General features: G+C 44.5%; 1 protein-coding gene across 2 annotated transcripts in view; it reads right to left on the bottom strand.

Moving 5' to 3' along the window:
• The window catches only part of RAP1A (RAP1A, member of RAS oncogene family), a 364,901-nt gene extending 352,611 nt beyond the window's left edge, over positions 1-12,290 (bottom strand). For both annotated transcript variants that reach the window (XM_078644455.1, XM_078644456.1), the window contains exon 1: positions 11,996-12,290. The gene's annotated coding sequence lies outside the window, so the exon portion shown is untranslated. The remainder of the gene's footprint in view (positions 1-11,995) is intronic.
• Between the last annotated feature and the right edge of the window lie 850 nt (positions 12,291-13,140).

Raw genomic sequence — 13,140 nt, 5'->3', positions numbered from 1 at the left:
GGGTGTGAGGTCAACGCATCGCCCGTTTGCGCCCCCAAAGATACAACCACAGCGAGAGTCCAGAGCACTGAGTCGCTGATGGCAGACACTCCCGCTCCGAACTCAAACGTAGCCCTGGTGTGTGGTTGAAAGAAACAGCGCATCACCTGTCTGCGGAAGTCAATGCAGTGCCTGTTCAGTCCCTGCATTGACTCACAGCGCCAGAATTTTCTCGTGCTTCGCACCTGTGCGCCATTTCTTCGCCAAGGGAGCCCTACAGCTAAGTAGCGAGACAGCATGTCTGAAATTTGACGCACCACTTACCCTCACAACAAGGATTCGATGCAACACTTCTCATGTGCGCAGGAAGTACTGACACCTCCACTACTATGGGACTAAGGAATCAAGGCTTCACTTGCGTTTTCCGATGCATCCTCTCTTGCAGCTGTTTTTCGTGTGGAATTGTGACGCATTCCAGATGTAAAATCACATATGGCCTAAGTTGCTTTAACCTTTTGAAAGTGATATTTTAAGTTGTGTATGTTGGATTTTTTTGTTGTTGTTTTGGTCTGGTTTAGATAAAGTAAGAGTGTGAGAGTCTTCTCGTGCCAATCTGCCAAGGGGGTTAGCAGGGGTCATCTAGGTGTGTAACTCTTACCCTGACTAGGAGAAAGTGTCCCTACTTGGATAGGGTGCAAACCACTGCCAACTAGAGACCCCCATTTCTAACAAACACTGAAAATCAACACCTTGTGAATGCACCCCACACTCACACGCATGGCTCTGGAGGAGCTTGAGTCAGAACAACGGAGATACACAATGCACATGCCACAAGGGCAACCGTTACAACATCCAACTGCAACTCAGGCTTCATTGACTAACCAATGCTCTGAACTACTAAGTTTATACCAAGCCACACTACTTAAATCCAACAGCCATTCTTCCAGCAAAGAGGCTGCACACCAGCCGATTTGTGCTTGAACTCGTAGCTGGGTGAGCACGCTAGCTTCAAGCAATCTGTATGGCATCTAGTCCATACCAACTGAAATCCCACTGCAGCAGTTAACCCCAAGCCCGCAAAGTAGAAAACCTCAAATCTGTTTTAAAGGAGGCACTCAAAGCACAACTCCTTCTGTTTCTTCAATACACAGCATTCGCAAAAGAAGAGTCTGTATATTTGGGTGGCAATGTGTTTACCGCCTACTAGTCTCTTATAGACCTGACCCGAAGCTGCTGTTGAAAGGCTGCGAGCCACTCGGTCCCTTCACTCAGTCAGCACAGCTTTTACCTTCTGCAGATCAATCCAGTAACCCTTGTCAAGAGACTGTAAGGCTTGAATTGAGCCTAGTCTTGCGTTGAGCCAATCTACTGTGTAAGCCAAGGTGAAGCATTACATATTTCCAGTCCTACACGTTAGTGCTCTGTATGCAAGTATCAAGATGGACTCAATAGGTATAAAACATTTAGATTCTTAATTACACACACAGAGCCTAGAAAGTCCTACCAGTAGTGCCACCCCAACAGTGCCCACCACCAGACATTCTACACTGATCTAAGTGCCAGTCCCCACCAAAGACCTGCATAGTAATACACTGATATCAAGTGCTGAGCAGGAGACATGGAAAACACAGGAGGACAAGAGATAATTATTTGCCAAATACTCCTCAAAGAGCTCCAACGTCATGCCTTTTCCGCAAGTGTTAGCAGTAAGCTAGAGGTCAAAAGATAAACATACTACTGCTGCCTGTGTGGAGTTTGTCAAATCTTATGTCATCTAAAGTAGGCTGGGGTCATTACTATAATCTTGTGTAACCTGACGCAGGTCCTTGTAAAATCCTTTTGTAGTCCAATAGAGAGTAAAGTAACTGGAGTAAGTCACATCTGTTATCAAATGCAGGAAAAAATAATCATAAACTTCTTTATTTTGATTTCTTACTTCAGTGTAACCCCACCCCCTTACATAATACAGGTCTAATCAAAGTAATCTTTTGAATCAAACATTGAATCAAGAATTAAAGTAATATCTTTCTTTGATCCGATAAATGGCACTATTATTGGAGTAAGACGCTTAAAAACACTGATACAACGTAAAGAACACAGACAAATCACCTAATGTGATTTACTGTGGGGTAAAGGTATAACAGCAATCTCCATCTGTCATCTTGCAAATGGTAAAGTAAGAGAAGTATTCCTGAAAATTCACCTGCAGGGTAGGGGTATTCTGAATGTTTAACAGTCTGATTCAGGATAGATTAGAGTCATCTGCAATTTATTTCAGGGTTGATGGGACAATACTTTCTGTAATTACATACAGGGAGAATAAACTCTACACACGGACTCTGCATTCTAATACAAGGTACAGCAGTTTAAAATCACACCATGCCCTGGAGCACAGTCGCCTACTTTACAGCTGCACTCGAACTTCCAAACAATGACTTATTACAGAAATTGTTATATGACTATATTAATGGGATCACGTGAGCTATGGACACATTCAATCCCCTCTAATGCTCGTATGCATCCAATGGAACAGGCCCCCTCTCCCCCGGTTTATGGAGAAACTCAAATTGGCCAAATTTATATATAAAAACATTCTGAAAAATATTAGTTGCCTGATTACTTCATTGGAAAAGGGCATTCATTACTATACGGTACTTAGCATTTATCAAAAATACAAACCAGACATGCTAGAACACTCAACTAATCGAAGCAATAACATTGTTATTTCTACTGAAAAAAAATCTGTTAAGTAGTTTCTTCCGTCCTAAACCCGGCCTTCTGTTATATGCATATAACCCAATCCGAATCTGAATTTTCCTTCCACAAAAGAACTTGCAATTATTTTCCCCATAGAGATCGAGCAATCACAATGTGTCTGTCCAAGCCATATTTCTAATATTCAACAGATAACTCAACTTAAACTTTTTTAGTAAGTTTCAAATCAAGAAGGTTATCTACTACATATAAATCAGGTTCTCCCTCGATTGCTGGCTCTGATCTTACTTACGGTCATCAGATCGGTTAGCCCTGTACGCAACAACCTCTACAGCCTGTCTCCTAGGGAATTTACTGTTCCTTTAACTGACAACAGTCTATGATCATTCAGCAGAACCTTCATTCTCCCCATATCTTTAAAGATCACTCTTCTTTGATCTTTTTCAAAAATGAGTTTATCATCAACTTTCTTAATTTGTACTCTAGCTCCTTTCTTGGCCGGTGGTCAACAAGGCTTCTCCTTTCCGGAGCTCACACACCACATGGATTTGAGTCCTCGACAATCCTAGAATAATAGCAGAAAAGGGTCACTTGGCAGCCTGGACCTACCTGATCTCTCAACATCCTTTTGACACAAGTTCATGACCTTCTTTTGCCTCAGTGCATCAGGTGGGTGTCCACAGCAATGCAATGACCTGGATCGCCTACCTGCAGTATCTTCCTCAACATTTTAATCTAGGTTTTGAAAACTCTCCCAGTGTACCTAAAAGCTTATCATGGAGTCCAGCACTTTTTAGAGAAGCCAGTCTGCGCCAGTCCGCGTTCAGACGCTTCTCGCTGGCCCTGGCTTGGGAGCCGCCCAGCACTATGGTGGGTCTTCGTACTTCCTACAACTCTTTGTTGTTACACTCCCTACGTCCCCCCACCAGTCCCTGTCGCCACTCTTTTCCCCCAGCTAATCTTGAACATTACTGTAAGCACTGTACATGGAGCACCCCCCGCCCATACAGCTACACTCTCCCTCCTGGGAGAGATCTGGAGATTGTATCTCCTCAACTGCCGGTCACTACCTAAACACTTCACAGAGCTGCATCTGATGATTGAAGAGCTCAATCCTGACGCTCTATTTTTAACGGAAACTTGGTTCCAGATGGACAATGACCAGACTACAATATGGGCCACACCTCAAGGCTATACCCTCAAGCGCCTCGACCGCCAGTCGGGTAGAGGCGGGGGCCTGGCCATCATATATAGGGACAGTTTTAAGTGTCGTGTCATTCCCAACTCCTCGCCGACCTGCTAGAGCTTACACTTTGCGCTTGATTTTTCCCCCACCACCACTTTCTCCGGTATCTTACTCTATCGCCCACCTGGTTCCCTTAACAATTTCATTACGCAAATCACGGACCTCACTGCCAACACAGTTTTGACCTCATCTAACTTCACCTTGCTTGGGGATTTTAACATCCATTTAGATGACCCCCATGATACGTCAGCTAATAACTTACGGGTCAACATGCAAGCGTTAGATCTTTGCCAGAGAGGCCATCAGGCAACCCACAAGAAGGGACATCTTCTTGATCACATATACAGCAACACCAACCTTAATGTAGAGTCCCCAGTTCCACTACCCTGGACCGATCACTTCCTGATACCTTTTACCTGGCTTTCCAACTCCTCTTCCCCTTGTGATGTTCCTATCAAGTATCTGGGCAGGAAATGGTCCTCTCTTTCTCTCACTGACTGGACAACTGCCCTCGTCCAAGATCCCCCGAGGAAGGCTACGACTCCTGCCTCTGCCTCTAACGATTTTGATCACTGGATTTCCAGCACCCTAGACCTAGTTCTTCCCAAACGCCCTTGTAAACTCATTAGAAGACCTAAAGTCGCACCTTGGTACACTCCTGCTCTAAGGTCATTAAAACTTGACTGCCGTAAACTGGAGAGAGCGTGGAGGAAGGACCATTCTTCGTCTAGGAAAGATGATTATAGGTCTGCAATGAAGCTCTACAAATTAGAGATTAAAAAGGCGCAAGCCTTTTTCTATGAAGGGAAAATTAATGCAGCAGCCAATGCCCCTAGGGAAATCTTTAGGATAGCTAAGTCCCTTATTTCACCCCCGGCTGAGCGTCCCACTGCCGAAGGTGCACAAGATCGCTGCAATGAGCTGGCTGCCTTCTTTTCAAAGAAAATTTTGACCATATACTCCTCCTTTAGCAATTCTATGGTCATCGCCTGCTCTGCCCCACACAAACCAGCTGACTCTCTGGCTCTCTGTAAGCTGGACACAATTCCGCTTCTTGATGCCTGTAGTCTGGATAGATTAATCTCCAAAGTTACTTCCGGGTCACCCAATGACCCGGCACCCCCCCGGATCCTTGTCAAGGCCTTGGACGTTATTCGCCCTGTCATCTTGGAAACCTTAAACACTTCCATTGTGTCCAAATCGGTCCCACTCTCCTGGAAATGTGCCATGGTGAGGGCACTTCTCAAAAAGCCCACCCTGGATCAGAGCAACCTGTCCAACTACCGTCCCATTTCGTTGCTCCCCTGGTTGAGTGACCTGCTGGAGAGGCACGTCAACAACATCTTAACAGACTATCTGGAGTCCAACTTTCTGCTGCGTGCCTCCCAGACAGGATTTCGTCCTCAACATGGTACCGAAACCGCTATGTTAGCGGTTACAGAAGAAGCAAGAGCTATTCTTGATCATGGAGGAAAGGTGGCCATCATCCTGTTAGACCTTAGCGCCGCGTTCGACACGGTGAACCATGCCACACTATTACATCGACTGGCTGGCATGGGCGTGTCGGGCGCGGCCCTGGATTGGCTTGCCTCCTTTCTGAGCGAGCGTTTCTTCCAGGTCTTTGAGGGTGAGACAGTCTCTCCCAAACATCCTCTCAGGTGCGGGGTTCCTCAGGGCTCCTCCCCGAGCCCGACCCTTTTTAACGCCTACATGGAACCTCTGGACAGGATAGTCCATCCCTTTGGTGTGCGTATTGTCACCTACGCGGATGATACGCAGCTGGTGGTCTCGCTAGACCACGCAGACGGATCATCCAACACCTTAGGCCCCTGTCTAGAGGCTGTTGCCAGATGGATGCAAGCCTCCTGTCTGAAACTCAACGGGGAGAAGACAGACATCATTCTCCTCGGAAATTCCTCCCCGTCTGTTCTTGCACCCGTCTGGCCACCATGTCTTGGCGTTCCCCCCGCCCCCAGGTCCCAGATAAAGAGCCTCGGGATCTGGCTCGACACCGCTCTTGATTTCTCGGTCCAGGCCACTAAGACCGCTGCCACTTGCTTTGGACTAATGAGGATGCTCCGGCGGGTGCTCCCTCTGCTCCCTCTCCAGGCGAGGAGGATCATGGTCCAGGCCCTGATTCTCTCCCGCCTGGACTACGGGAATGCTCTCTATCTGGGAGCACCGGCCTCGGTACTTCAGAAGCTCCAGGTCACACAAAATAGTGCGGCCCGTCTACTGTTTAATCTGCCCCGTCGGCAGTCGGCGAGGAAGGCTCTGAAAGACCTCCATTGGCTCCCAATGGCTGCCAGAGTGCAGTTCAAGGCTTTGTGCATCTTGCACAAATCCTTCCATCGTGTAGGCCCAGCGATTCTGCACCCCTTGGTTACGCCCTATGTTCCAGCTCGCTCCCTTCGTTCTGGCACCCTGCAGCTGGCTACCTCCTCTAAGATCAATAAAGCCCGGTGGGGTGGCCGCTCTTTTTCCCACTCGGCGGCCAGACTCTGGAACGCCCTTCCCCTCACCATCCGAGGAAACAGCAACCTCTTGTCTTTTAGAAAGGCCTTGAAAACGCATTTGTTTGCAAAATCCTGCTGATCTGCCCTGAGCCTGCGCTAAACCATTTAATCTTCAAGCGCTGCGAGGCCTCAGGGCAGTTATGTGGTATACAAATGCAATTTTTCATTTCATTTTTGATGTATATGCCTACTCTCTTGCCCAGCTCATTAGGTCTTTCGGTCTGCGCTTAATGACCTAAGCAGAGGACTTAGCTTCTGCTGTGGCTGGATAATCCCAACGACGAACCATGAAGACTCCAGATTCAGCTTCCAAGAAGGAATGAAAGAAGTTGCAGCCTGGATGAGCAAAAGCTGCCTAAAGCTCAGCCCTGAGAAGACAGAGGTTCTCATCCTCGGACCCTCCCCCAACGCTTGGGACAACTCCTGGTGGCCCTCCACCCTTGGAAACTCTCCCACCCCGACGGACCACGCCGGGAACCTCGGCATCCTTCTAGACTCCTCTCTCACCATGATATGCCAAATCAACGCCATCGCCTCCACCTGTTTCAACTCCTTCCGCAAGACCTTCAAGTGGATCCTCCCTGAAGCAAGAAAGACCATCACCCACGCACTCATAACTAGCAGACTGGACTACGGAAACGGCCTCTATGCTGGAATTAACAAATCCCGTCTACACAAAGTCCAGACCACCCAGAACACCTCAGCCAGATTAGTCCTCAGCAGCCCACGCGAGGCATGAGCACATGACCAAACACCTGCGAGACCTCCACTGGCTCCCCGTCAAGAAGAGAGTAACTTTCTAGTAACTCCCCCACGCCTACAAATCCTTCCCCAACATCGGATCTAAATGCCTCAACGAAAGAATCTCTTTCCACAAACCCAAAAACCTCTGCTCGGCCTACCTCACCCTAGCAGTGACCCCACGCATCAGCAGAGCCAGAGCAGGCGGAAGAGCCTTCTTCTACGGCGCAGCCAGAGCCCGGAACAAGCTCTTAGTCAACATCAGACGCTTCCCTGCCCACCTTCAGAAAGAGCCTCAAGACATGGCTTTTTGGCTGACCAGGAGCTGCACCCACGCAGCTTGAGACCCTTAAGGGTGCGTGGCGCACTTTAAAAGTCCCTGATTGATTGATATGACATGTGGCAAACTACCAGAATATCGCAACTGAGGTTGTCCTGGATGAAAAATTCTTCCCTCAAAACACAGAAAACTGAGGTATTGGTTGTAGGAAAACAGCCTTGGATTTGGTTGTCCAATTTTTGGCCAAGGCAATATGATTCCCCTTAGTGCTGCATCATTGGTCCGGAAGGTAGGATTTTTCGTTGACAAAAAAAATTACTCTTGTTGTTCGGACAGAATAACTAGTACTGCATATTTTATGCTGGATTATAGTAATTAAACAAGGCCTGCTTTGGGTTCCAAATTTCTTAAGAATCTTTCAACCCATAATCTCAGATAAGCTACAGTTACCTTACTGACCCCTCCTAAAGTTCATCATTGGCAAGCTGGTGGTGCTTCTTTCTTGGCATCGAAATATTGGAATGCTCTGGGTCTAGGTTGACTGGAGAATCACCTTTCTATCCATAAAGCAACTGAAAGATGGCCCTCAATATTCACTGAATGAATCTCTTGATGCCTAACATCACATTAAAGTTCCTTAAAAGTAAAGTAAAGTCCACATTTGTAAAGCGCACAATCACCCGTAAGGGTCTCCAGGCGCTGGGGGCCGTCGGGAAGATTAAGCGAGCTATTGCCCAGAGTCACATGGTGCTGAGAACCAAGACACCCTTTTGAGTGACTGTTCTTCATTCAGACGTCTACAGAAAAGAACAGTAAAATAACCATATCAATTTTCTTATGTAATTTCAAACGATAAAGTAGTCCGATTCATCTTTGTTCTTCTGAGCTAATTTAATAAAGTTAAAGTATTAAGAATCACATGTTTTTATTATCTGAAGTATGGGATTTTTACTGAAGCATTCTGCTTCTGTGATCTAATGCAGAATATAGTAATCAGATTAACCCATTACCCAACGTAGGGTAAATAATCAGGGAGGACGTTAGATGGCTCTATGATCTAGTAGATGGTAAAGTAATTTGATGAATGAAAAACGTTATTGCACAGGTAATAAAAAAAAACATTGCAAACTCTACACATCCCATAAATATTAAAGATAAATTACATACAGAACAAATCTATCACACATAATGAAATATCACCCATGACCTTTGTAATTAAATGTAACTAACCAATGAATAGTCAACTTTAATTTTATGAAAAACAAAATCAGTCATCAAATAATTATTCTCCCACTCAACCCATAATACTAAACCTGGAGCATGTTGGGATTGCATTGAAAGAACCTTGATGCAAGAGTTAGCGGATTATAAATCTAGCTGTAAAATAGTACAGGTGCGATGACCTTAAATATTAAGGCTCCGATTCATAGTTTGTTGCAAACAAGGTGCTAGTTGTCGCACCTCATAAATAATGATACCCCAAGGTAAGGTATTTATCGTTGCAATAAAATAGTGTAGTGCCTACTCACGGTTGTGGGAGAATGACATTTAAAATCTGCCTAGTAGAGTAAATACTATTTATTTTTCCCCTGTTAAATTTTGAAAGGTTTTATCTGTCAAAATGTAACAAAATGTAAGATATTTAACACAACCAGACATTATTGGGCGCAATAAAAAACACCCAACTTGGAATTCCAACCCCTGCTCAAACAAGGGTCAGAAAACACAGACCAATTCATAATCCGGACCTATATATTAATGTAATCAGTCATGTCACTCCATAACACTGTGTAGGTTATCACAGTAAACGTCTACATGTTACTGTATTAAGTAATATAAGGAATGTCTTAATGTGAATAAAGTTATAGCAATCAAAGTAAATCCCAGCAGTATCCATAAAAAAGTAAAAGAATAAAATGAATCTACCTGCAATCACCTTTAGGATAAAACAAAAGGAGTCATTCTGTAATCCAACCTTTTGTATTACTACCAGAGTATTTTTGTAATCTAAAGCAGTATGAACAATAATTTAATGTTTTTGGAGCAAACATAAGAAAAGCTTTCTGTGGTCCATTATAGAAAGTACCCAAAGGGATGCCCCCAAAGATATATAGGTTGAGCAACTGTCCACAACCTAGGATTCGCCAGTGTAATTGTCAGTAATCAAATTCACTGTGAACAGAGTATCATTCTGTAATACAAGAGAGAACTACATAATCAGAGCAACTTCACTGGTTGCAAGATGAATCATTCATATACCAATTTACCACTTTGGTTGAACTCAAGTAAACAGTATCTTAATCTATACTCTATACAGTTACGTCAACATAACCTGTATATCCAATCTATTGAAGATGAAGGTACTTAGCGCAATTATTTATTCTAATGCTCAGTAAAGAAACATTCAGTAATGTAGTCAAGTGTAAACATGAAGTAATCATCCATGGAATAAAACACAATAGGAAAATCTAACTTATATTACGAAGGAAATAGTGACCACATTAGGTCTAATGCAAATCACAGTAATTACATTGTGTAATGTAAGATAATGCAAAGAAATCTAAATATCATTCAACGCAATAAATAGTAGAGCAATCAGAGTAATCACTTCTGTAACCTGATGCAATTTGCATGGTTACTGCCCAGATGGCAAATGTTCTTTATCCGTCCTGCATGACAACTTCACATGCAGCAGTACTCTGTGTGAGAGTAGCTTCAATTTCTGCTGTAAATCGGTTGTGCAAAGGTACCTTGTCCTGTCTGCTCTACTGTACATGCTCTGAATGCGAATGAAACTTGTAAACTTAATGCGAGCTGTGTTGAGACTGCCCAGCAGCTAATACAGTACAAGCCCTGTGCGCATAAATGAAGACGTCAGTTTCACTCACTAGCAACAATAGTAATTACTGGAACTGTTTAAGAACTTGTGGGCACACTGAAATATTATTACAAGTAAAACACTTAAAGTTGGATACACATTGCTATGCCAATAAATTAAATAAACAAAAGCGGGGAGTTGGATTTATACCTGTGTAAAATGTGTTTTCAAAGCAAACTAAATTAAGACATAAGTACAGTTAGTTCTATTACAAGAAAAAAAATCCCTCAAAGCTGTTCAGTTAGAAACGACCTGTGGAATAGTGTTTGACAACTTACAAAAATATAGCAAAAATCTCATGAAATACGTTAAAAACAATCGGGGTACGTGCTGGGTGTGACAGAAGGGTCTACCGGAAGTTGGAAAATAATATCGCTTACATTTCGTCCAATACAGTAGTTAGGAACTGCAGTTTTATTAGGAAAAAAAGTGTCAGTACAAGCAGCTGTGACTATTCCATATTTTGCAATGCACAGAAGTCAGTGTATGTATGGAGTAACACCGGAGGAGTTTCGGCATGGGCTGGCGCAGGGGTTGAGGCATTCCTTAAGAAAGGAGGCTGCTGAAGGATGGGTGGGGTTTTGAGTGTTGAAACGGGTCGAGAGCATTTAAGAGCGATAGGGTTCAGTGTGGCTGTGGGGACTAAACTAGAGTACACATATAAAGTTGTCATTTAGATATAATTCTCTCTTGCCTTTGACAAAAACGTTCGCATATCCCCTAGTTTTACTACCTCTCGCGAAAAATATTCGTCGCTTCACTGCAAGTCAAATGGAAAATAAAAGTCATGCACTTCCTGCCGTAAGATCTCTTTTCTGTGAGGACCGAAGACGTAGTATATTTTGGGGTGTGGGTGGAATATTCATCGGTTTGAAACTGAATCTCAGTTCTAAGGTGTAGCTGTGCGAGTGTCTGATGAGTGCTTAGTAAACCTGCTGAAAGTTAGTGCTGGAACACATTTTGTTTAGGAGGAGGGGTGCTGGCTTGAGGCGGACGCTGAAGGCAGCCAAGGGAGTGGTTAAGTGCCAGAACAGGGGTGCAAAACAGGATGAGTGCTGAAACAAGGCTGTGGAAATGTATATAAAAACGGATGGCAGCTGAAACAACTGCGGATAGAGACGAAACAACAGTTTAAGAAGAAAGAGGCGCTGAACGGGAGAAACAAAGTTGGGGCTGCTGTGGTAAAGGAATGAAAATTGAAAGCAGGCGGGTTCTTGGTGGAGAAGGGCATACTTTAATGGGGCTCCAAAGAGGAATAAGTAGATTTGTGAATGTTGGGGTTGTGGGCTGAAGTACAAGGATGGAACGCGCTGAAAAGAGCAGGTTGGGCGCTGGGATATAGCGCCAGTGGTAAAATCAAAAGGAAGGTATGTTGAAACAAGCGGTGCGCTATGGAGAAGTGTATTAAAACACTGTAAGTAGTGTAATAAGAGTGGAAACTGAAGGTGGCGAGTAAGTATTAAAACATGGTCTAAGGAGACATTAAAACGGATAAAACATAGTGAATACTGAAGCTAGAGCTTTGAAAAAAAGAATAGTGGGTGGAGGAATTGCTTAACCAAAGGGGGTCGTCACACCATTACACACTAACCCCGCTCCCTTTTTCCTGCCCCAAAGTGGCAATGTCCGAGGTGCCATACCCAGTCCAGCGAAGGCCCCTCCTGATCCTCCTCCTGCCGCTTCTGGGTGTTCCCTTCTCAGTAATCCCCTCCAGTGGGTGGTGAGCTGTCCGCCACACTCAACCAGTGTCGCTCCTTTCTCTCCTGGGACCGCCACTGAGTCCCTTCACGTTTCGCGATGATCCCAGCTTCACTGACAGAGAAAAAGGAAGCACTCTTTACTGCCACCGCACCGTCGCCATGTTCCGCCGACCGCTGCCTTTCCTTTCCGCCTGGGCCTTACACTGCCGCCGCCCCGCCTTGCAGAGCAAAACTCACAGGCACGAGCATTGAACACTGCGCATGCACTGCTCAACAGGGGCGGAGCCGATTTGACACGAGTCCACCATCTTAGAGCCAGGCAGGGTGCTATACTTTTGTCAGTGGCATTCCTAAAGAAATAAAGTTTTGCCTGGCTTTCAACATGAACGTCATAATTTGCTCAGGCAACTCCAGTTACTGAATCCTGCATTACATTTGAAATCGGTCCTTTAGCCTGACCTAAACATGGATGCCGTTAAGCAAGAGCCTCGCCTTTTTTTACGGAAGCCTGTGGCTTAAATAATGGTGAAGTGATACATGAGAAAACAGTTCACCCATTTTTTCCATTCTGCCGCTCATAAACTTTTGTAACGTTCGGAGCTCCGATATGTACCGAGTTCCCAGATTCCGCAGTTCCTCGAAAGGAAATTGCAAGCCTGCTATAACAGAAAAGCAGAGGTAAACTCGAACATGCGGCCATTTTGAAAGAAGTTCTATGTTTTAAACAATGTGGCACTTAAAAAAAGATACTCATAAAAAAACTCTGAAATATTAAGAGGAGAAACGGAGGATTTCATCATATGTATTGCAACACACATGTGGCCTTTATTGGTATCAATCGTTCACACTTTCATGGTTTAACGCATTTAACATAACGTGGCAGGAAAAAACCGTAAAGTAAACGACGTTTTCTAGAACTACAAAAACAAATGGTGACTAGGGTGGAGAGTTATTTCATTTCATAATCGTTACGCCATTCACCCCAAATGTTTTCCATAGCAATATGGCCGAATGTTTCGTTCTATACTCAACCTTATGTAGTTAAGTTATGCAAGAGCAGGGACCCGTCTGCTGCTGTCAGTGCC

The sequence above is a fragment of the Lissotriton helveticus genome, chromosome 5_1 (genome assembly GCF_964261635.1).
Source record: "Lissotriton helveticus chromosome 5_1, aLisHel1.1, whole genome shotgun sequence".
Lineage (NCBI taxonomy): Eukaryota > Metazoa > Chordata > Amphibia > Caudata > Salamandridae > Lissotriton > Lissotriton helveticus.
Note: the sequence above shows the minus strand (reverse complement) of the source record. Positions and strands in the feature narration are given on the sequence as shown.